This window comes from Erpetoichthys calabaricus, chromosome 15 (assembly GCF_900747795.2).
Source record: "Erpetoichthys calabaricus chromosome 15, fErpCal1.3, whole genome shotgun sequence".
Lineage (NCBI taxonomy): Eukaryota > Metazoa > Chordata > Cladistia > Polypteriformes > Polypteridae > Erpetoichthys > Erpetoichthys calabaricus.
Window position 1 is genome coordinate 47,503,854 of NC_041408.2, and position 26,967 is coordinate 47,530,820.

Consider the following 26,967-nt stretch of genomic DNA (forward strand, 5'->3'; position numbering starts at 1 on the left):
TGTAAAGGCTGAGTCTGCTTTATTGCTACCTAGTACTGTTTCTTGGTTCATCCTGTTCCTATATTTATTTTTCAAGGTAGGACAATGGTTACTGAAGATTGACAACTCCAAAAGCTATCCACTACTAATTAACATTTTATTAACAACACTAAAATGAAATACTAGATATATGTATTTTATTATTAATAATTAACTTTTTTTTTCTTCATTGTATATTCTGCACTAGTGTGATAATTTCTGTTCTAAAAATGATGATACAGCAAACAAATTAACTAAAGCTACTGTATTAACATTGGTGCACCTGACCTGAGAGAGACAGAAGGAGGGCGACAGACGTTTTTCAAAAATCTGTTGGTCTTGGCGCAGGTATTTTTCATCCTAGCACGGATTGGCTCAAAGAAGTGGGTAAAGATATGGAGCTGTCACTTGGACTCCACAAGCATAACTTGACACAGACAGTGGACAAGGAATAGGAGAATTAGGTCGGGTGAGTAAGACATTGCAGGACTCACATGAGATGGATGGGAGGAATTGAAATGCAGCTTAGCGTGATATGGAGACTCATATCAGCTGCTGTGTAACTAATGGTCCTTTTTAAGGCAAGCTCCCTTCAGATGAGAGCTGCAGCTCTAGACTTTAACTACATCGATACAGGACTGCGTTCATGCAACAATTGAAGAATATTTTCAGTTATTATATTTAAAAACTACATGAGAAAAAGGCAGTCTTCAAAATTGGAGTTTCATGGGTTCTTGTTTTTTGAATAATAACTAAAACGTTGTGTCATAACCTAGTAAGAAAGCAAAATAAACTACAGTGGAACCTCGGTTTGCGAGTAACTTGGTTTACGAGTGTTTTGCAAGACAAGCTAAAATTTTTAATAAATTTCGACTTGATAAACGAGCGAGGTCTTGCAATACGAGTAGTATGTATACGCTTTGTCTGCTGAGCATCATGTGATCACAACTGAGCTGATGGTTCTTCTCTCTGTCAATGTGGAATTGTGGGCAATCGTCTCCTATTCTCCGTCTGAGTCGGCGTGACTCACTCATATAGTCAACATCTGTACAAGCGTATACTGTTTACTACAGCATTGTGACTGTGTGTGTGTGTGTGTGTGTGTGCGCGCACACACATATGTGCTGTGACGTGTGAGTCCCCGTCTTGCACCCCAAAACACGAAGCTGAGTCAGCTTAAAACAGCAACAGCGCGGTTATTTATTGTAGCAGGATCTGCCACTCTCTTATACACAGACACAGCAGTCATACAGGGCCGTGGGCAAGTAGTACTGCCGAGGTTCCACTGTATTGATATTCTGGAGAAACAAGACATGCCATTGAGTCATTTGGATTGTGGTAGCAACAAAGACAAAACAAAAGAAACAACTCCACAGTGTTAAGCCTCCAAGGATGGATGAAATCTGCTCAGAAATACTGAAGACTCTGGACATGGTTGGCCTGTGATGGTTGACACACCTTTTCAGTGTTGCGTGGTCTTCGGGAGCTGTGTCTTTGGAGTGACAGACCGAGGTGTTGGTGGCCCCATTTTTTAGGGGACAGGAGGGTGTGTTTCAACTATCTGGGGATTACACTCCTCAGCCTCCCTGGAAAAGCTTATACCAGGGTATTAGAAAAGAGACTGCCTAGTTATGGAGCCTCTGATCCAGGAGGAGCAATGTGGATTCTGTTAAGGCCATGGAATGGTGGGACCAGCTCTTTACTTTAGAGAGGATTTTGAAAGGAGCATGGAGTATGTGTTTTATGGACTCAGAGAAGGTGTAAGATCACGTTTCTTGAGGGACTCTGGTGGTGGTGGTGGGGGGGTTGCTGCAAGAATATGGGGTTTCAGAGGCTCAAATAAGGGCTATTTAGTCCCTGTATAATCACAGTGAGAAATGTGTCCACATCAGTACTGTTTCCAGTGGATGTGGGATGTGATTTTCATGGACAGATAATCAAGGTGTAGCCTGGGAGGGCAGGGGTTCAGTTCGGTGGCCTTAGAATTGCATCAAAGACAATAACATGGTCTACAACAATGACAGAATCAAAGAGGACTAAAAAAAGAGCAATTAACAAAAATCAAAAGTGAAAAAGTAGCACAGACACAAAAAACAGGAAAAATTCAGTGGAAACTAGTTATAAATATGATGCTTTCAATGCTTTCAAAGGTTGACAACCAAACTGCACTGTTAAATCTTACTAAATGCCAGATGGTGACCACTGCTGTCATTGTTTCTGTTTTTTAATGCTGACTGCTGTTTACCTGGTCAATCCCTCACAATCCCTGTGCCAGCATAACAAATCAGAGACCCTACTGTGACATCCACCTCATGCAGCCTCTATTGCATGACCGGCTTAAGTGCACGTTTTCATGCCGGAAACCTTCCCGTGGCAAATACATTCTTAAATGGATGTCCTTCTTTACCTGGCACAAAGTAACACTGGGAGGTTGGCACATTGGCACATGGAGGTTCAAATAGGCGTGACAAGCCTCCTCAAGCGTGGCTGAAATGGCCAGCATCACTTCTCCCATGCCGTGCCTCCATGGTGTTGCCCAAATATTTATTTCCTGAATTATGGTATTGTTCACTTTGATCTTAAAGGGAAATGAATATAATATGAATACATTGAAATTTCTTCCCTTATATTATTGCTCAAGTCTTATTTTGTTTTCATGGTTTTACATAAACTTGAAGCCTAAATACCAATCTGTTGACGCTTCTGCTTTTATATCGAGGTGTCTGGGCTTTCCCTTAAAGATAGGGTGAGAAGCTCAGTCATCCGGGAGGGGCTCAGAGTAGAGCCGCTGCTCCTCCGCATCGAGAGGAGTCAGATGAGGTGGCTCGGGCATCTGATCAGGATGCCTCCTGGATGCCTCCCTGGTGAGGTGTTCCGGGCACGTCTAACCGGGAGGAGGCCCCGGGGAAGACCCAGGACACGCTGGAGGGACTATGTCTCTCGACTGGCCTGGGAACGCCTTGGGATTCTCCCGGAAGAGCTAGAAGAAGTGGCCGGGGAGAGGGAAGTCTGGGCATCTCTGCTCAAGCTGCTGCCCCCGCGACCCGACCTCGGATAAGCGGGAGACAATGGATGGATGGATGGATGGTATAACTTCCTGATCCTTAACGAATCAAGTGTACTTGATTTGCAGGCACCTCACTCTCACTTCCTGCTTAACTAATATGGATGCAGTTTGAGTGTTCTTACTTTTTCACACACTGCTTCTGCAAATTGGCACTACAGCATTGTTAGTTATGTCCTGTGTTTTATTGTGGAAAGGCTTTGGGCCAACTTATTCTTAAAACATAAGCCCCTTTCTCAGATGCACAGGTTTGTTCCCGTAGATCTATACATATATGTCATACCTCTGTCGCTACTTTTGTTTGTCTATTCATACACTTACCAACGTTTCGGAACATACAGTTCACAGTTACAATGCACTTGTACAGGGGCTACAGTCCACTGACTTCTTTCAGCATGGGTCCTTCAGACTTGACCCAAGTATGACTGTCACAATAGTATACTATCGAAGGTGTTCTTCCTCACCCCTAATTGACCGAGGTGAGAAAGGAACTCGGTTCCTAGACTCCAGTGTTAGAATATCCATAAACAAAATCAAATAGAGTATGTCCATTCATACCATAACAACCTAAATTGTTCTGCACTTCTGTAAAGTAGTCAAAGGTCAGCAACACATCCGATATGTTAGCTGGGATCTAGGTGTCTCTTGCCTTGTCTTGTTTGAAAATTTCAGGAGTGACTCAAAGTATTCTCAGTTTGACTTCCCCCTGTCTAATCAGCTCAAGTGTGGTGTAATTCTGTCCCCTATTGCAATTTCCTCTCATTGAAGATGCACATAAAACTAAGTTTCCTATCTACACAGCTGGCTTTGTCTTTTGTAACTCATACTCCTGAACTCAGCAACAATACAGTTACAGAAAAGCATGCTTTTATGACTTTGCACTCAAACCGGTCATTTTTCTATTATCTTATCAGTAACCAAGTAAAACTCTACACAGCATTTCTAAAAAAAACATAACACTGGACTTATGTTGCCACCAAGTCTTGACACTTAGTACTTTAATTAATTGCTTAAATATTCAAGAGTTATCTAATTACAAAAGCATTAGCATGCAGGTTATATTTTGTTTATAACAAAGTAAGCTATTTTAGCATACGAAAGGAATAAAGTGTTTTGTAAAAGTCCTCAGTCACACTTTTAGACATTATGTGAAACATTCTGCTCCTTCCTGAAACATTCCTTCCTCATCCATCCTGATATGTAAAACCATAGAATTGAGAAAGTATTTACTCCTTCTTATGACTGTATGCTTTAACCTTATCCTTTCTATCATTGTTGCTTCAGTTAACGCGTTATTCACCCTGCACAAACCTCAGAGAGATGGTGTTGTGCCATATACTGAAATGGAGAAATGAAAAATGTTTTAACTGTAAAACAGTTTATTTGGTAATGCAAATGTATCTGAAAATAATTTATCCAACTTATTTTTATCTGATTTTGAAATGGTGGACATCATGTTGCCTTTTGTGGATGTGTTAGAACTGAGACTATACAACGTGATGGGCTACCTTGGGTACTAAGTGGTTGCCAGGGAGGAAAGCATTTCATAATGCCAAGGCAGGGACAAATGCATCTCTAAGAGTTAAAGAGAAAGCTTACATTAGCAGTGGAAATGCATATGTACATGCCATTTGGGAAGAGCAAGATGATGGCAGAAAGCCCAATAACTCTAGCAGATGCCCAGGATATAATTTATCTAAAATATTACATGCATAGAAATGACATAAAGTCCTGGTAAAACCATATATATCTCCTAGCATATTAGGGGAAGCACACAGTTTCAAGTCAGAAAAACTGATTCCATACTGCATTTTAAGGGTAAGGTCTCAAAAGAAAAGCAGGGGGAAAGCTACAAACTTTCATTTCATTAAGCGGCTGAACATTAATCTCAATTAGGAGAATTCCTTTTATGAGAACAGCTATTGAAAAGGTGGTCTACTGTTCCATGGCCAGAACGGAGTCCACATTATCCATCCTGCATCTTTACCACAACTGTGACACCCCATTTAGTGGGAAGGATGGCACCAGGCTACACACTGGGCATCTTGTAGTTCAGGACACACCGGGATATTTACAGGTGCAGAAAACCACAAAAGCAATGTCCAATCAAAAATGGTGAATATTATTTACTGTGATTATTGCCACTCCCAAAATGAAAAAGAATCAATGACAAAAAATTGTATATACACAAAACCTGTAGTCTTCCTAAATAAAAAAAACCAATCAGGAATAATTTATGCAAAACAAATTCCTTTCAATAAATCCCAAAAACTTTTACAAAGAGAGTATGCAAAAAGACAAAAAGTGCACCACAAACTCAAACTATATAAATACTGTCACACAACTGCGCACAAGAGGCAGCTAAAGGGCTCAGAAGAAGGTAATTAATCCTTTCTCTTATCTCTGCGCAGACCAAATGTGGGGAAACTCCGTCTGGGCTCCCATGACATCACTTACAGCCCAGAAGACGTCACTCCTGGTTCCAGCCCAGAAGACATCACTTCCTGTTCCACCCCAGAAGACATCACTTCCCTGCCAACAGAGGAGCCCACCTCCTAATGATCTCACTTCCAGTTCTGGTCCCTCCTTTTCCTGCTTTTCAACTTTATATCAGCCATGTTTTCTAACCTGTTTAGTTCTGTTTTGATCTCTTGTCTGTAAAGACCATTTTTCTCAACCTTTTTGCACTTGCAGCAAATTCTCAAGTATATGGCAGGGTGCTCCAAACCTCTTTGTTGTGTCAAGGCTTGATTATTTATCACAATACCTCCACCAAAACAATACTACCACTAGGAGATATCTATACCTATTTATATACAAAAAGGAAAATGCATACAAAATAAGACACAAACCTCTCTGTTAGGTATATTGTTAGAATTAGCTGTACCAAAGTCAATCCCCCCATGATTGAGTCAAAAGAGATGAGACCTATAGGCGGGCAGAAAGTGCCTTTTATACTGGGGTACTAAACTTTTTGCCAATCTTCTGTCATGCCACTTGCTTACCGCTGAAGCAGCTGCCTCAGGTGCATTCCGCATACATGCTACACTTAATTCCTGTAAGGCCCGTATTAAATAGCATGGCAGCCTCTTATGCGTGTAAGCGAGCACAAGCAAACCCACAACAGGCTCCAACCGGACAAGCCAACATGCTCTCCAGAAAGTAATGCGTGCCTGAACTAAACGCTCCAAGCTTCTTACTTTGCTAGGGCAGGTGGCTATGGAGGTACTTGACTTTTTAACTGGGCACACACCTAGCCTGTTCTGGACGTGTGCCTATCCTACTGCAGGTGTCACACAGTGTGGTCCTGCTGAGCAAATGTTAAAATCTCTACAAAAGCGACGATTTACAAAGTGCTTTTATTTTAAGTCAATTTCACCATATTCTTAATGATGTTTTCCTTTAAATCGGTAATTTCTAGCTGGCGGATTACCACACACCCTCCCCCTTAAGACCGCTGGGTCGGGACAGATAATCAGCTACCAAGACTGTTTTTCTTGACACATAGTGGACCCAAAATCGATAAGGCTGGAGCGACAAACACCAGCATGCAACCCAAGCATTGAAGTGCCTCATTCATTGCATCCATTGCAGAGGCATCTACCTATAAGAGAAAGGGTTTGTTAAAAAGAAAAACTGTATAACATCATATCATTACAGAATATTTCTTTCGATGGATTGAAACCTTTTTCACAATTTTCTGTCCATTTGATGTTCCTGAATGGTTTGCCTTTGGGCATATCAGAGAGGGCACTGGCAATATCCACTGTAAATATCATTCATTATTTCTGCTTGGGACATTGCGTTTGAATTTTGAACTATTTTTTTGTGAACCTTTAAATAAAACCCACTTTTCTGTTTGAAATACTTGACGTCTGGTTCTCCATGTCTAACTCCTATGACTTCAGATCTTGGTCGGTCCCAAACTACAAGACACCCAGAGTGTAGTCTGGAACCATCCTTCCCAATACACAGGGTGTCACAACAATTTATAACACCCTTGCATATGTCTTGCCTGTGAGACCAAGGAGTGTGATCCATCCTCTGGTCACCTTTGTTAAATATGGGAACCACCACACCAGTCTGCCATTCCAAGGGTGCTTTACCTGCCTTCCATGAAACATTGAATAGACACATTAACCATGCTATCCCAACAAAGTCTCTGGTCGGATTTCATCTACTCCAGTAGCCTTACCACCATGGAGGTGGACTGCCATAGTGACTTTGGCAACAGTGATTTCTTCTAGTTCTTTAAAAATGACAATATGAAAAATGCCAATAAATAGCATGAAAAAACCATAATGTCCTTCTATTATGAGCAAAATTACAGTCATATGAAAAAGTTTGTGAACCCATCTCAGCCTGTATAATAATTTACTTTCAACAAAAAAGATAACAGTGGTATGTTTTTCATTTCATAGGAACATCTGAGTACAAAGAACAAAGTTTTTTAGTGAAGCAGTATTTAGTATAAAATTAAATCAAATGTGAAAAACTGGCTGTGCAAAAATGTGGGTCCCCTTGTAATTTGGCTGATGTGAATGCATGTAACTGCTCAATACTGATTACTTGCAACACCAAATTGGTTGGATTAGCTCGTTAAGCCTTGAACTTCATAGACAGGTGTGTCCAATCATGAGATATAAAGGTATTTAAGGTGGTCAATTTCAAGTTGTGCTTCCCTTTGACTCTCCTCTGAAGAGTGACAGCATGGGATCCTCAAGGCAACTCTCAAAAGATCTGAAAACAAAAATTGTTCAGTATCATGGTTTAGGGGACGGCTACAAACAGCTATCTCAGAGGTTTAAACTGTCAGTTTCAACTGTAAGGAATGTAATCAGGAAATGGAAGGCCACAGGCACAGTTGCTGTTAAACCCAGCAGGTCTGGCAGGCCAAGAAAAATACAGGAGCGGCATATGCGCATGCTGTGGGGCTGTGTGGCTAGTTCAGGGACTGGGGCCCATGTTAAAGTCGAGGGCCGGATGAATTCAACCCAATATCAACCATTTCTTCAGGATAATGTTCAAGTATCAGTTACAAAGTTGAAGTTACGCAGGGGTTGGATATTCCAACAAGACAATGACCCAAAACACAGTTCGAAATCTACAAAGGCACTCGTGCAGAGGGAGAAGTACAATGTTCTGGAATGGCCATCAGAAATCTGTGGGATGATTTGAAGCAGGCTGTCCATGCTCGGCAGCCATCAAATTTAACTGAACAGGAGAGATTTTGTATGGAAAATACCTCCATCCAGAATCAAGACATGTATCAAAGGCTATAGGAGGCGTCTAGAGGCTGTTATATTTGCAAAAGGAGGTTCAACTAAGTATTGATGTAATATCTCTGTTGGGGTGCTCAAATTTATGCACCTATCTAATTTTGTTATGATGCATATTGCATATTTTCTGTTAATCCAATAAACTTAATGTCACTGTTGAAATACTACTGTTTCCATAAGGTATGTCATATATTAAAAGGAAGTTGCTACTTTGAAAGCTCAGCCAATGATAAACAAAAATCTAAAGCATTAAGAGGGGTTCCCAAATTTTTTCATATGACTGTATATAGGCAGACAGGCTAGGGTTCCAGCTGGGATGGCCTTTTTTATCACAGGAAGAACGAACAAAATGCTTTTATAGGATGATCAGAAGTGGCAGAGTGGAGTTGGAGAGTAAGTATCATCAGGTCTTTTTGGCATGTCCTCCTCCATTCTAAAAATGGAAGTGGAAGATAGGTTACATACTGTGCATCCTCCTTATTCTTCCCACTGAATTTTACCTGACAAGTCCCTGCAAAACAACAACTGTCTGAACCATTTTCTTCATGTTGTTATCATGCTGCTCCATTAATACAATTTACAGCAGACATATGCTTTGTATTTTGGACAGTCCAATAAACTAATGTTTCCATTATTGTTGACCAAGTATACTAATCTCATTCGTATGGGTGTAGGTTTCAAGTTAAATAAAGTTAATGTTTGAAAAGAAAGTCAATTCTTGATAATAAATATATTCATTTTTGCATATTCAATGTGATGCAAAGAGCGCTCTGTTAATATATTATACTAACTAGGTATGGACACGTAGTGTGGTATAGTGGTTAAGGCTTTGGACTTCACACCCTGGGGATGTGGGTTCAAATCTTGCTACTGACACTGTGTGATCCTGAGCAAATCACTTGACCTGCCTGTGCTTCAATTAGAAAACCAAAAGAAACGTAACAAATTGTATCATAAATGTTGCAAGTTGCCTTGGATAAAGGTGTCAGCCAAATAAGGAAATGTAAATGTTGTATTCTGATTAGTCTTGACTAGAGTCAAAGTCAAAGTGAACTTTATTGTCATCTCAACCATATACCTATACAGGTATACAGATAAACAAAATTGCGAAGCTCAGGGTCCACAGTGTAACAACATGACGTGCAAATAATAAATTAAAAATAGAATTTAAATTTAAATTTAAAATTAAAACACAAACAAGACATTGTGCAAAGACAAGACAAAGAAGTAGCAGCAATATTGACGTGTATGATATGTAATATAATAAATAAATAATAAAGATCCCAGGTGGCAGCATGGTGTTAAGGAGTCTAACAGCTTGGGGTTAAAAACTCTCCTGCAGCCTGGCACATCTGGCTTTGATGCTGCAGTATCTTCTCTTGGATGGCAGAAGTGTGAAAAGTCCTTTTGAGGGGTGTAAGGGGTCCTGCACAATGCTGCAGGCCTTGCAGTCACTGCGTTTGTGAAATATGTCCTGTAGTGAAGGGAGAGGCACCCCAATAATGTTTTCTGCTGTCTTCACTATCCTTTGCAGGCACTTGTGGTTAGATATGTTGCAGTTGCCATACCAGACAGTGATGCAGCTGGTCAGAACACTCTCAGTGGTGCCTCTGTAGAACATGGTGAGGATGGAAGGGGGAACACTTGCTTGCTTCAGCCTCCTCAGGAAGTGTAGTCTCTGCTGGGCTTTCTTGATTAGTGATGAGGTGTTATGCGTCCACATAAGTTCCTCAGTTATGTGCACACTGAGGAACTTGGTACTCCTAACAGTCTCCACATCTAAACCGTTGATGCTGAGTGGTATGTGGTCAGGATGTGATTTTCTGAAGTCCACGATTATCTCTTTTGTCTTGTCAACAATAAGAGATAGATTGTAGTCTTCACACCATGCAGACAGCCGTTCCACCTCATCTCTGTATGCTGTTTCATCATCCCTGCTTATCAGTCCCAGCACCGTTGTATCATCGGCAAACTTGATGATGTGGTTGGTGTTGTGCGTGGCTGTGCAGTCATGAGTCAGCAGGGTGAACAGCAGTGCACGAAGGACGTAGCCCTGCGGTGCTCCAGTGCTCAGTGTAATGATGCTGGAAGTGTTGCAGCCCATCTGAACTGACTGGGGCCTCTCTGTCAAGAAGTCCAGGATCCAATTGCAGAGGGTGGTGTTCAGGCCCAACCTGCTCAGTTTTACAACCAGCTTTGGAGGGATGATTGTGTTGAAGGCAGAGCTAAATTCTATGAATAGCATCCTGACATATGTGTCTTTTTTATCCAGATGTGTCAGGAGAGGTGAAGGGCAGAGCATATGGCATCCTCAGTTGACCTGTTTGAGCGGTATGCAAACTGAAGAAGGTCAAGGGAGGCAGGGAGATTAGTCTTTATGTGTGACATGACTAACCTTTCGAAGCACTTCCTTATGATTGGTGTGAGTGCAACTGGCCTGTAGTCATTCAGGCATGTCACTGATGACTTCTTCGGCACTGGTATGATGGTGGTTGACTTGAAGCATGCTGGGACTGACGAGTGGCTCAGAGATGAGTTGAAGATGTCTGTGAGGACACCAGCCAGTTGACTGGCACATTCTTTGAGCACACAACCAGGTATGTTGTCAGGTCCTGCAGCCTTCCGTGGATTGACTCTGAATAGAGTCCTCTCCACGTCAATTATGGAGAGACAGAGAACATGGTCAGTGGAGGGAAGTGTTGCTTTTCTCAGGCTCTTTGTTCTGTGCCTCAAACCGTGCAAAGAAGTTGTTCAGCTCATCCGGAAGGGAGGTATCACCATCGCTGCTGTGTGGATTGGGCTTGTAGTTTGTAATTGTCTGAACCCCTGCCACATGCGACGTGTGTCTCTGGTGCTGCTGAATTGTTTGTTAATCCTCTGCGCGTATGCCCACTTAGCTCTCCTTATAGCGCGAGACAGGTTGGCTCTGGTCACCCTGAGGGCGGCCTTGTCTCCAGATCTAAAGGCTGCATTTCTGATCTTTTGAGCAGCTTGTGCACTTCTCTCGTCATCCAGGGCTTTTGGTTGGCTCTTATGGTAAATTCCTTGGTAACAGTAACATCCTCTATGCATTTGGAGATGTAGCCAGTCACAGAGTCTGTGTACTCCTCCAGATTGATGGAGTCACCATCCATAGCAGCCTCCCTAAAAATGTCCCAGTCTGTCAATTTGAAGCAGTCTTGGAGAGCTGAAACAGCACCAACCTGGTTTAGTGCGCTTCAGCAGGGACTTGTATGCAGGAACTATAAAAATGCTGATATTGTCTGAACAGCCGAGGTGGGGGCAGGGTAGGGCCTTGTAGGCGTCAGGAGCGCTCCTGTAAACATTGTCCAGACAGCTTCCCCCTCTAGTAGCAAAATTCACATTCTGGAAGAATTTTTGGAGAACTGACTTCAAGTTGGAATGATTGAAGTCTCCAGCAATAATGAAAAATGCCTTGGGGTGTGTTGTTTGCAGTTTGCTGATGATCTCGTAGAGTTCCGCTAGCGCCTGGTTAGCATTTGCGCTAGGCGGGAGGTAGACGGCATCCACCAGCACGCAACTGTATTCCCCTCAGCAGGTAGAAAGGCCGACAATTTACCGATAAAACCTCTATCAGCGGGGAGCAGTGTCACGCAACTGAGGCAGCATTCGTACACCGCTCTCTGTTCACATAAACACACAGTCCCCCCCCCACTGGTCTTACCGGACAAAGAGGCATCTCTGTCCACTTGGAAGATGGTCAGTCCATCTAGCTGGATGGCTGAGTCTGCAATGTTTTCCTGGAGCCATATCTCAGTGAAAATAAAGATGCAACAGTCTCTCATTTCCCACTGCTTGGCCCGCTGCAGTTTTATATAATCCAGCTTGTTGTCCAGGGATTGGACGTTCGCGAGCAGAATGAACGGTATGGCAGGTCTGGTGGGATTAGTTTTTAGCCTTGTGCTAACACCGCCGCGTTTACCTCGTTTCTGCTTCCGATCGCTGCGCTGCCGTTTTCGCCAGCTCAGCTTCTCAGGCTGCCGAAGTAAGCAAAGGCTGCGGAGCGTCTCTGTCACCTCACTGAATATTTCGGCGCAGTTTCTTCGGAAATCGAGCAGGATTTGCCGCTCGTAAATGTATGTCTGCGTACTACTATCACTTAAATCTACTTCTTTACTTATACTAGTTGACAAAGACGAACAAAGATTAACACTAAACACTGCGGACTCGGGAGAACTGTAAGCCGCAGCCTGCACGTAACAATATTAAAAAAAAGAATATTTTAGGTTTTGTGCAAATCTTTGTAGTACTGCATAAAAACCACAAGGCTTGTGTTAGGGGAAAGGCCTTTTATATGAATTTGTAAAGCGCCTATGACTGCGACTAAACATTTTAACTAAGCATCTATACCCAGCTCATTACCAAGACAATAATTAGATAATGTTATTGAACATTTTTTATTCTGTTTTGAATAAGAGTTAATACATTAGAAATTCTTTTTTAGATGTGTTTGTTAACAACTTTATTCTCTCTAATTATTTTGAGACCTTTAGATATGTTAAAGATATAGGTGAACTAAAACATTATACCATTTATTTATATGATGACTTATGCAAACTGTGTCGGCTAACTGTGTCATGCAGGTGTTACTGTGATCTGACCTGTTAATACGGCAGGCTCCCTAAACCTGGTTGTAATAAAGGACGTCCAGCAGGCGGAGGTATTTGTAATGGTGATCTCAACTATTCTTTATTCAAAAGACTAATTTCCTTGACAGCTTGGTTGGTTATCCTATATGTATGTATAGATTTACTTTGCTACTGATCGTCATCAAACAATTTACAAATATTTTTGGAAATGTTCTTCCCCCAAGAGAATGAAGTCACAGTGTCAAAATAAAGAACGGCATTAAACAGTGAAATTCTGCTTTTCATAAATGAAGAAGTCTGTTATCTAGCTGAAATTACACATAAATAAGATAATGCCCAAACTCTCTGTTCTTTAAAATTAGGAGTATTAGTAAAATGTTTTTATTTTGTTTTTTAAAGCTCAGGTTTCTAATATGAAACACTAGAGTGTTATTGGCAACTGGAAAGCAAACTGATTTTTACATAGGATCTGTAATTCTATTCCAGTTTTATTAATGATCCCTTGATATGCATTTTGATGCTATTCTTACAGTATATCCCCTCTGGTTTGCAGTGTCTAATGAGCATACATTAAAAGGTGCTTTTCGTTTTCTGCTTCAGAGCTCAGCTTATTTGTGATGCTTTTTTGTCACAGCATCCCTTTGTGATAATATGAAAAGAAAACAAGACTGAGACAAGCCAATATGGCTTGGTGTTACACTTAATGATAAAAGCAATAAAAATGGAACACATAAACATCCACAGCTTAACGTTTCATAGGCAGATTTACTTGGGCTCAAATCCATTTACTTGATTTAATCACATTGGCAAAGATCCTAAAGTTACAAATTATGCATGCGCATGCCACTAAAGAGACAGAGCTCATTTCTAGTGTATGCAACAGTATGAAATTGTAACTTGACAGGATTTATGGAAAGTTTCACTGGGTGCAATTACATCCCAGTTTGATATTTAAGTATGATGACTGTGTAAGTTTTCTGTTTATACCATCCATCCATCCATCCATTTTCCAACCCGCTGAATCCGAACACAGGGTCACGGGGGTCTGCTGGAACCAATCTCAGCCAACACAGGGCACAAGGCAGGAACCAATCCCGGGCAGGGTGCCAACCCACCGCAGCTGTTTATACCTTTAACTACAATGCTATCATAATTTTAAATAATTGTGGACAAAGATAGGTATGTGGAAAAAAGTTTTTTTAGTCTCTTAAAAAACACCTTTTTAATGAAACAGTTTTTAAGAAAATATTTCAGCCTCTGGACACATTTATTTTTCCTTCCTTAGGGAAACGCTACCAAAACATCAACCGTACAGAACAAGTCTGATTTACACCTACTCTTTTCACTCTTTTCACTGATTTCTCACCACAACTGTTTCCATCTCTATCTCCACTTAAACTCTCCTCAATCTTCTTTCTTCAGTCCATTTTTTTCTACTGGCCTCCTCATCAGAAAAAGCACATACTGTAGGAAGAAGGCAGTGCCAAGCACAGTGTAATTAATCATCAGCTTCCCTTCCAAAGCAGCTGCCAATTATAAGGATATGTTTATAAGGATATTTTTTCCTAAGGTTGTTTGGTGCTTTACTGCTAAATGAAGGAATCAGTGAATCACAGATCTTATCAATAAGTAGAACCAAAAGATTCAAAGCACATTAGATATCTGGAATGCTGATCTTAATATGCTGTAGGTTGACTGAGTTCCAAATGTTTTTCCATTACAACTAAAGACAGAGAGGTGCTTCTTCCTCACATTGTATGCATGAAGGAAATTTTTGCACAGTTGATTGCTGTTTTAAAACTTCCTCTTGCACTGTTTTTTATTTTTTATTTTTATTCTGTCTCTTTTGAAATATTTGAATAAACACACCATCCAGCAAAAGTTAATTAACCTCACCATCAAACAGGGAAAGGACGTGGGGCCTCATGCATAGCACCATGCATAGAATTCACACTAAGACATGGCCTACAGACAAAAGCGGAAATGTGCATATGCACAAAAAAATCCAGATACATAAATCTGTGCGTTTGCCAACTTCCACGTTCTTCCGCTCAATAAATCCCAGTCAGCGTGAAAAGTAACGCACGTGCATGCGCCTGCTGCCACTCCCCATACTCCTCCCAGAATTACGCCTCTTTGAATATGCAAATCAATATAAATAGCCCTTAAGCTCAGCATTCTGTGAAAAGGCAATGGCAAAAGCACAGGGGAAACTAGAAGAATTTCAGCGAATACCAAGTGGAGGCAAAGAAAACCTTACTATTTATTAGTTTAAACAGTGGTAAAAACAACAAAAGGAAGTTGATCGAGTGACAGAGTGTCGGAGAAACTCGAAAGCTCAAGTTCACAAATTCGCACAGAGCCCGAAATAAAAAAGAAGTTGTCAGATATCAAAGTCGCCGTGAAAAGGCGAGTCGTAGCCCACCGTCTGAGTGTCATATGAAAGCTAATTAGGGTACAGAGAAAAAAAAATAGGCACACTGTGGGAAAAAAGCTCAAAATGTCAACTTTAATCTTGAAATTTCCACTTTAATCACGTAGTCTAATTTGTCATTAAAGTAGAACATCATAAACTTCATCTTTAGATTGTTTAATTTACTAGTTTCTCAAATATCATCATAACTAAAGTAGCACATTAAATACTTTGTTTTGTATTTGTTCTTCTATGTGCTCTATGTGTGTGAATCACTACGTACTTCTTAAACAGGCTTTCTCTTCCTCTGACAGGAAACAGAATCCATTATATTCGTGATATTACAGCTCTCTGAATAATTTAAATACTTAGATGTATACTTGATATCATTTTCATGATGATAGGAGTTATTGCATGTTACTCAACATTGGAACACGGTGGCACAGTGATAGTGACGAGCTGGCCAGAGATTGTTCCTGCCTCCCGCAAGATGCTTGCTGCACTGTGCGCGACCTTCGATGGAATAATTTATTGCAGCAGTACTATCTCTTTCAAATGTACTAACCTCCAATTCCTGTCCTTCCATTTCTTTCTCCAAGTAACCAATCACCACACAATCAGCTCTGTAATAGATGTTAAGCCATCTGTAAGCTTAGAACGCAGGTTCTTCAAAACTTTTAAGGAACATTGAAATATCTTCATAGTACATGTTTAATTATTCCATCCATCTATCCTTCCAGTGTTGCGCCAGCCCCAGCAAGAATACAGCACGAGGCAGGAACAATCCCTCAACTAGCTAGCACTGCAAAACCGTATCCTCACGTTTAATTATTAACAATATAGATTATTTAAATGATGTTAACATTTTATCTGTATAATAAACATATTTTGCTGCATTTCATCTTAAAAATGATATTATCATCATATGTAAATATGCACTTTATAAAGTGGCTCAGGTTGTGCGATATTATAACTGTATTGAAAGTTTACAGTGAGGACCACTTGATGGACTGATCGAGTGCGTTTATAGTTCTTGGGTTGAAACTGTTTCTGAACTGCGATCTCCCTACGGGAAAGGCTCTGAAGTGTTTGCTGTATGAGAGCAGTTCAATAGACAGCATGACTGAGGCAGCGTGTGCTTGATGCTGTATACTGATAATTCTCTTTCCGATCAGCTGCTGTAGAGATGTGATTCCACACTCAGATACAGTGGGATAAATACTCTGAGTGGTGCATTGAGAGGAACAACGCTAAAGCAGCTATGGTATTTGGAATAGTTTGGCCATTCCGTGGACCATTATATTGTCACAGGTTAATTACAATCAGATGCCTTAAACTAATAAACAATATGCGGTTAATTTCAGTGTATTTGATAAAGCAGCGTCAGAGATGTGGATATAAAAAAGAATAATAATAATAATAATAATGCAGTTTATTTAGGGAAACCACACTTGAACAAAAGCACGGCTTTGATGCTGGGTGCCGCCAGTTTGCAGAACTGAGTGGAGAACTTGCATACGCCAAGCATTTTGCTGGAGTGAAAATGTGCGTGGCTTTACGGCAAGTTTAGCTTTTATATATCGTGATTTGAGCATGGAAACGGAAGTACGCAACATTTTTTGTGCGTATGCAACGTTTATGCATAAGGCCCCTGTAGATGAAAGCCAATAGAATAGCAGGTTTTGATCATTTTTATAATTCACTTTGTTATTTCTGTTGGTTAAGACATACTGTATGTGCTGTTTTGACAATTGAGGATTAGATTTTCAAAGGCATTTATTGTGCACATGTTTATTTTGCTGATGTGAGGTAAGGAACAATCAGGCTACTGCCTAAAAGATACAATTCAATTCAGTACATTCTCGTTAGGCTCATGTCAGCTTATGAGCCCAATGTACTGTACCAAAGGTTTTTAAGTTAATTCCTGGGGTCCTGTGTAGCAGCAGGTTTTAATTCCAACCAGTTTCATAAACTTTTGACTTCTCTTACTTCGCATTCAGAAAAGTGCAGTACTGTGAGGTTCACATTTATAAGAAATTATTATTTTTTGCCCTTGCTTAAAATGTATAATTCTGTTTTGTCACTTTCTATTTAGTGCACTTTTTTCAGTGAGTTTACTATATTTTAGCTATATTCAAATACTGAAAATGGCACTAAATGCTAAAGGTCAGCAGCAACTTCAGTATTAGCCACTTGCTTATTTACAAGCAAATAATGGCTTAAAAACATTTAAAAAAGAACAAAATATTAAACATCATCATAAAAAGAATGAATCCCTGCCTAACACACATACATCTTTGCTTTATCCAGTAATCATTACAAAAAAGAACTGGGAAGTGACAGTTCGCTTAATAAATGGAGGTCTTCAACAAAATGAAATAAATTTCTGCAGCTACATATGGGGTCCCCAGGACTGAACTGCAAAAACCAGGAAATGTACAATAACTAGAAAATGCCACATTCTGGGAAAGATCATTCTGTAGGCAAATGTTGACAAGTTCATTTGCCTAGCAATCACTAAATACTGAAAAATTGTCCATTCTGTTGTGGCAGTGTATCCACTCTGGGGCAGACCAAATGTTACTCCAGACACGAAGAAGTTAGTGATAGCAAAACAAAAGTAATAATTCTGATGGAAAAGCATATATGAAATTACCTCAGTGGAAACTCAAATAAGGGTATGTTTAAACTCCAAAACTGAATGGACGCAGACAGCTGCAGACATGGTCACGGACAGAGGATATGCACCCTGTTCTGCTTATAGTACAATCACGTGTGGGTGTATCATTGTACTGATGTAGAATTATTCCACACATTTACACTGGCCTTCTCTTTAAACATGTCTACATATTGTTGTCTAGTATGTGCATAGTCAACGTGCTGTAATCAGGTGCAAGAATGACAGCTCCACAGAAGGAAAATTTTGGGCACCAACCAGGTTGTGCCATTTAATGTTCATAAGTCCAACAACAATAAACACCCTTTGGCGTAATTTCCCTTTAAATACTTGGACTGAAAGCTAATTAAACCAATTGGTTGGGTAGCCATGGGTATTAGCTTAGTTTCTCAGGAGCTCTGTCTGGCAGGTAACTCTTGTCAAACATGATATACCTCCTTCTGGGAAGCCCAAGCTTTTATGGAGAGTGAACCGGAAAGTGTTGAGTCAGTTGCCCTCACAGTTCGGTTTCTCAGCACTGTAGAGAGAGGGGGAGATGACAATGTTAGCAATAGCACCCCCACTCATCCTGGAGTGTTATTACATACCTCGACAGAGCCTGTAAGGAGATCCCCCAACATGCATGGGTAACATGGCACTGGCACACATAGGACCATTCAAAAATTTTAAAAGGCACAAATAAAACTAATCAGAATTCTTTAATGGAAATAGTGAAAGTTAAACACATTTTTAATTGATGGCTCATGGGATGCCAGAGAAAATTACCAGGTCATATTGGTGAAGCTGAAAACATGACAACTTATGAAAAATTATCTGTATTAGATATTGGGATTAAAAAGATATCAGCACTCTTAAAGAGCTTGGCAGATGGAACGTTCTCCTTACCTTTGTGAAACTTGTTATATACATAAGAAATCATCTTATTTTTTTAATATTTCTGAGCTGTAGAAAGCAGGTTTCAGAAAGTGAAGAAATAGTTAAATCAGTGACAAAGATAACACCTACCTATTGAACAGATTCAGCTAAAATGTAGGCATTTTGACTTCAGAATATTTAATGATGCCCTACTACCTTCTAAAAGAATAAAACAAATACATTTTATTCATCTGTAGGACAGACTTTCATTATCCATTTTGCCAGGCTGGAGCACAAGTCTGTGGCTTAGCAAGCCACTACCAGAAACTCTTAATTTCAATTTCTTTTTGAATGGGCCTTTCTTTGGAATGCAGCCTCTGCACCTTATCTGATAAAATCTATCACCAAGTGACATATCAGAGTCATCTTCTCCTAGTACCAGTTAAATATATAGCTCAAACATAGGACTATAACTCAATGATTGGCAAACATGCTGGACAAAACTTTGCTCCAATAGTCAATCATAAAAAGATGAGCTTATGTGCACCATATAAACCAATCACAATTGACACACTCCTGTCTTTAAAACGCCTTAGCAGACCATAACTCATTGCTTCTTCTGTCAGCTCACTGCTCAACCTGGCAGTAACTTCTGATATATAGTAGAGACCCCAGTGCTTATAGTATGTGGCCGTAACAAAGAGTAACACCCTCTACTCCAAAAGAATTCTGGACTGTAAAAATAGAAGACTGTCCATAAAAGGAGCTGAACGATGGGCGCCATTAGTCCAAACCTTGCTAAGATAGTAAGTGCCTGAGCAAAGGAAGACTGTATTAGATCCACGTGTTCACCTACTAACGACGGTGGCTGACTGTTCACCAGCCGACCCAGCAAGTATAACTTTGCTATTAACAAGAGAATAGATACAGAATGTTTATGACTGAGGTGAAGTAGGAAACAAGCTCTGAAAAGAGAAAGAAAGAAAGAAAGAAAGAAAGAAAGAAAGAAAGAAAGAAAGAAAGAAAGAAAGAAAGAAAGAAAGAACACTGAAGTACAACACCTTTTTTCCAAGAACAAAGCTGACTGCTGTATTGCAGTATTGGTATAACTGTAACTAAAAAGATAATAACTTTGTGAAGGATAAGTTCTACCTGTTACCTCTTCCTAAATCAAGTAAGAAAGTACAGAGCAGAAACTCGCACAAACTCTGTGTGAAGAGAGGTAAGCCAGTGCAAACCAGCTGTGAGTAAATGAACACAATGGTGCAGGCAACAGAAGCTTTAAAACTATATAAAGAACTTCTCCATTTTCACCACATAAGTTGTAGAATCAGAATTCATGAGTTATGCACCTTTTTCTATAGGAGCCAAAAAACTAAGCTTTAGTATTTTTGGGTTGTTATTATTGTCTTTCATGCTTATATCAATCTTCTATTATTCTTATTTTATAAATAAATTGTATTATTTTGTTTATTTAAACAAGTGTGTTTAGGTTATTTGTGGAAGTATGTGTATTGCCATGTTCAGGTCACAACAAAGTGAAATGTTTATTGTAGACTTCTGTTGATTTATGAACCTCATTCATAACCTGTACAGATCTCATTATATTTCTGGGATCCTAGCTGGAAAATGAAACAGAGATCCTTCACTCAGCCTACAGTAATTTGGTATTTCCCGTTTGGGCATCTTGTTTAATGCCTTAATTAATTATCAGCATTGTGTAAGTGAGTGAATTCCTGCATCACTTTAAATCAGTAAAGTTAAATATTTCAATGGAGAAAATATTTTCTTTAAATGATTAATACAGCTGAGTGTCAGCCAACAAATAAAAGTTAATATTGTGCTTCTGAACAACATCTCAATGTGGCAACTAGTGTTGATCAGTGAAATTTGTCAAAGTCTTTATTGCAGCAAAATGCTGTGTTCACCAGCGACCTTGTTCACTCCATTATGCTTTGCAAGGTCAACATGACATCACAGAGCTATAGAAGCCATGTGCAAAGCATTCATGCATGCCTACTGTGATTATTGCTGATTTGGCCATTGCTGTGTCCCAAGCCTGCGGTGGGTTGGCACCCTGCCTGGGATTGGTTCCTGCCTTGTGCCCTGTGTTGGCTGGGATTGGCTCCAGCAGACCCCCGTGACCCTGTAGTTAGGAATATGGTTGGATGGACGGATGGATGTGTCCCGAGCACACACACACACAAAAAAATAAAATAAATAAAATGCTGTTTCAGCTACTGACTTGTTCTGAAACCAAACCCTCCCACCACTTTCACCTAACATAGCTATGCAATATTTTTCCCTGCCTCTAACCGCACTTCTATCTTCTGCTCTCTGACTGATGTTTGTGGGTCATCAGTGAACTTAAAGAGGTAAAAAGGTGTGCCAGTACTACAAAGGTTGAGAAACACTGCCAGATTCCATTCCACGTGTATTTAAAAAAAAAATAATAAATTGCAGTATTACTAATTTAGCCAATGGATATATAACACTGATAATGATGTACTGGCAACACAGCACCGCATGGTTAATTATGCATGCAAATCAACCATGTGCTCAGCAACAATCTTAAAACAAGCCTTAAAGCCCACCTACTCTCCTCCCCACATCAGAAAAATGTGAAATAATAAAAAGAAAAGATTGATTACTTTTTACAAGGTTTTTCTTTATTCTTAATGGAATGAGAAAGTGCAAAGCATTTTCACAGATACATGGTAAACAATAAAAAAAACATTCCCACTATGCTCAGAGCCACGACTTTAAACAATGGAGTTCAAACAAATGAGCCCCAGGACTAGCACTCTCTCAACTCAATGATCTATATTTTTTTTAACTTATTGCTAGTTTGCAGTCATTTGTTGTATTTGATTTGTGGTATTTGTTTCTTCTGCATGAGGTACGGTGGAGCAGTGGTTTGGCACTGTTGCTTCACAGCCCTGACCACATATTTGGCCACAATAATCAATCCAGAATTATTGTCAAACTTTTCCTTAGCCCTCAAGAACACTGAAAAGACAATTGCACCATTATAATCCACTTAAAACTACTTGAGTTCCTCCTTCCCTATCAACTTAAATGCATTTCATGCAGTTTGGCTAAGGTCACAAACATTTCTATGATTTTGCTGAACTTGAGGCAAAGTAAATTCAGAAGTATTTACTCATCACTAATGACAACTATATATATATATATATATATATATATATATATATATATATAATGTATATATATATAAAATGTATATTGATATGTATATTGAGAAGAAAAGATTGGGATCAGGCCCAGCAACATAATCCTGCAGAACACTATGTCTAATTGTGGCTAGAAATGAAAGCATACTTTCTTCAGACTTCTGCATATATGGGAAAAATGAAAGAAATTTGAAGTTTACCACCTACAAAATTGTGCCTGATAGTCCAAAATAATTCTCAAGCTTGTGTTGTAGAATGGCATCATTAATACTATTAAAAGCAGTTCATTAATACCTCAGTTATCAAATCCTCTGAGAACAAACCTCCTTTATAACAAAGTTTTGTGTAAAAATGCAGTATGGCGCAGGCTCACATTCAAGTACTAGTTTGCTAGGGTGCTGTGGTAACTTCCTTATACAGAACAGTCATTGTCTGTCATTGAAAATACTTAACTGTAGAATGGGATGTTATCATATGTGACTGCTTAGTCATTTCACATATACTGTAATTATATTCATATTCTTTATGAAGTAATACATATAATTTGCCAAGTAGCCAAAAAACATAAAGCAATATCTTTAGAAACTAAAATGCAGATTATAAAGAGGGTAAATCTGGGGAAAAGAAACAATACATAGTAGAACCACTGGGATTTGCACCAATTCATAACAGGAAAAGGTGCAGTGCTTGCAAGAGGGGGTATGGATAGAGAACACTTAGCCTGCTGCTAAAGTCCATTCGGGCAAGTTTTCTTAAAAATCCTGGCTTGGATTGTCTTTGTAATAAATAAGACACACTGGAAAACTCCAAGAAGAGTTGGGGAATGATTAGAGTTAGCAGGAAATGATTAAGACAGGAAATGACATCCAAACAGACAGACGGAAGTGATGTCATCAGGGCGGAACTGGATTGAGGTCATCAAGGAGGGCCAGAAGTGATGTCATTATGCTGGGGCCGGAAGTTACGTCGTTGTTAGGAGCCGAAAGTGACATCATCGATGGTATTCGGAGATGGGATTGTTGGGTAGTAGTCATTTTGGTGAATCGGAAGTATGGTTTTTCTTCTTTAATTCTGTTGAAGGACAGAGAGGGGCATTAGTACACACAATCAACCCCTTATCTCTTGTAATATCACTCACCTTAGGGCTTGCTGGCTGCCTCCTAAGCACACGTGTGTGACAGTCTCACAGAATTAAGATAAGTAAGGCAGGTGGTGGTGCTTGTGAGCCCATGTGAGATACAACAGGCGGCATGAAATGTGCAGACAGTTAGTAAGGCAGATAAGAATGTGAGGAGCCACATGGAAAGAGCAGTGCAAAATCAAATCAGACAGTCCATTAACTTGAGCACTTCTCTTAACAGGAATACCCTACCTTTGGAGTTGCACAAGAGACTATACTAGGGGCTAATGTCTTCCTGTCATTGATTAATAGTGAAAAAAAAAAAAAAAAAAAAGTAAACTTCTGCCTGTTACTTACATGAGATGTACTTGCCAATTCTTTTTATTGATCAAAATATTCAGAGGTCTACGGTACAGTACATATTTTGGAGATTAACATCCAGGATAATTTGTGATGTGGTGGTCCATATGCTAATGTCAGCTAGCAGAAAACTTTACTTCTTGCAACGGTTGAAAAATAATGTTGTCTGTGATGCTGAATTGATCACATTTTATAAAGGCTATGTACGCGAGTTTATTATTTCAATTTGGTAATGCTCGGTGACTACTGACCAGACTAAAAGGCTGAAATCAATGCAGAGATGAGCCTGTAAAATCATACTTGGCCAAAGGTATACAGAATATCCAGACGCAGTCTCCTGGAATTACGTTCTCTATTATATAGACCTATTTGGATTTTTGCAAGAAAATTGATTAAATTTAAGTATGGGGACTAACTGCCCAAGTTAAGGGAGAAGATTACTGGTTGTCAAAGAAGGAACTCATGTAAACTGGCTATTCCAAGAAACTAGACAAAGAATTACAGGCAATTACATGTCTATATTATTAAATGACAATTATTTTAGATTTTGTTCACTATTTTTGGATTATATATAACTAGGCATTTGAGTATGTTAGTGTTCTTAATGACATATGCTTTTAAGAACCTGTAAATGTGTTCGAAAAGTGAAAATAAAATAAGAATAAACAAAATGAAATAACTTGGTTTTAGAGAGGAACATAATCTCACATAATAGATCATTGTAGGAAAGGAAGAGAATTTTAAACTTGTTAATTAATTATCTGTTCTGCTGTTGGCAATTCTGATAATTAATTTAATCATTTAATCACTTTATTTACTTTACGTTTCTCTGAAGGAAAGGGTCTCCATTAGATTTGTATCACGGTAAATGAAGCATATAGAATAGAAAAATATTATAAGTGCTTATAAATCGACACAGAACACAGGATGCAAAACAAATAAGATAGACAAATGCATAACACAGAAGAAGCTGACTGTTTAATTATTATTAGAGTTCTAGTTTACCTTATCACAGATAAAACTTTTATAATGCCAAGTCTTTAAGGATGATGTCCGATGTTGTGTGAAGTTGTTTTTTGTTGTTCCTCTGGGTTCAAGTGGAGGACTTTTCTTGTGTTGGAGTGCATTCTTTCTCTTTGCTATATGTTTTTTTTCATTGTGTATCCCCTCTGAAACTTCAGTGAAAAGCATTACTCTTTCTGGAACCAGAGTGAAGATTCTAACTTTTCCCTTTTTGAAGTAATGGCTGCTCCTCTGTCTTCTCAGTCTGGGTTCAGTAACTGGCAAAGAGCTTTGCTTGGCAGAGTGGATCTCAGCTTTCAGGTCCGCAAAGAGAGAGTGGCTCATTAGCTTTAGAAAACAAGCAGGTTTCAGAAAGAATGGAGACATGGTTTCAGCTTGTTTTGAAGGAAGTTTTAGCTTCTGGTGAAATGGATTCAAGTCACTTCCTACTACAGAACCAGGGCCTGCTAATAGAATGTATTATTTTGACAGTCACTAACAGAAACAGCTCAGTTTTCAGTTACACCCCTTAGATGAATGTTCATTTGGTGCCTTCATGTCTAAAGGAGTCCCTACAGAGATATCAAATCAATTCTGATTTACACCTTTTTTATCAGATCAAGTACAGAGCTGAGCAAAATTGGGTACAAAATCAGAATCAGAATATCTTTATTGTCATTGTAACAAATACAACGAAATTAGGTGCAGTCCCTGCGGTGTCAAAATATAAATAAATATAATTACAAAGGGATAGGAAAGGATAAGAAGAAATGAGGCAGAACACAAACATTCAACATACAACCTTAATTGCACATGAACACTATTGCACAAGATGTCATCTATTGCACTGCTGCATGGGAGGTGATTAGGTGGCATTCAGTACCCTAATAGCAACAGGGTAGAGACTGTTATTCAGTCTATTAGTCTTTGTTTTGATGTACCTTTTATTTTTTTCCTGATGGCAACAGATGGAACATGTCATGAGCGGGGTGTGAGTCTTTTAAGATTTTTTTCGCTTTCCTGAGGTAGCGAGAGCTGTGCAGTTCATCCAGGTGAGGGTAAAGAACAGCCAATGATTTGCTGGGCAGTCTTTTACGATCCGCTGAAGTGTTTTCCCATGTGCTGTTGTGCAGCTGGAAAACCACACGCAGAGGCAGTAGCACAGGATACTCTCAATAGTGCAGCGATAGAAGGACACCAGCAGTTTTTGGGGGATGTTATTTTCCCTGAGGACTCTCGGGAAATAAAGTCTCTGCTGAGCCTTCTTCACCAGCTCAGCAGTGTTCACACCCCAGGACAGGTCTTCCATGATGTGGACTCCCAGGTCTGACACCCTCTCCACACAGTCCCCTCTAATGTAGAGTGGTTTGATGTCCGTTTTCTTTTTCTTGAAGTCCACAATGAGCTCCTTGGTTTTAATTGTGTTCAGGAGCAGGTTGTTGTCAGTGCACCATGCTGTCAGTCGCTCCACTTCATCCCTGTAGGCAGACTCATCCTCCCCAGAGATGAGCACTACCACAGTGGTGTCGTCTGCAAATTTGATGATGGTGTTGATGTGGTGGGTGGGTGTGCAGTCATGTGTGTACAGCGTGAAAAGCAGAGGGCTCAGCACACAACCCTGAGGAGAGCCGGTGTTGATGCTGATGGCCAAGGAGATGTGAGGGCCCACCCTAACCCTTTGTGTACAGTACGAGCTGTAGCTTAGCCATTTTCTTTCTAGAGTGCAAGTTGGGGGAAGGTGCATTTGGATTGCTGCATCAATGTTCAATCTGCTGTCTTAACAGGCCTTGCATGCAACTAAAAACCTAGCAGAATGGGCTAAGCCCACTTAGTACTAGAGCATGAGTCCCCAAGAGGCTGGTTTGACATTTTTTATTATGATATTTATCAGTTTGTAGTCTGTATCAGTAAAAGCTCCAAGTCAGTTTATGCAGTGATTCAGAAGTGCTTGCTCAACAGGAGAAAGCCAAAATAATTTGGATAACCAGGATGTCATTCTCAATTTGAAATATAAGTTATAAATGATTTATGTTTGGATAAGTGAACCCATCATTCTCTAAAAGTGGAATATGTGTTTTTCCCTGAAATGCTTATTAGACCATGACATAATCCTTTACATCTTCTGTCATATTAGGTTTGTTATGCCTAAAACATTGCATTCATTTTGATTATTATTTATTATTTTCTTTATATTATTTTTAAATAATGTGATCTCTGCCATTTTGTGAATTTAATGTATTAACATCTCCATATTGTTTACTGGTGTAATGCATGGTTGCCAGTTAAGTGGCCTACAATGTGTGGTGTCCGATGTCATTGCACCTTCAGTATAGCACATGGCGGCACACTAGTCTTAGGATTTTTGCATTATTCAT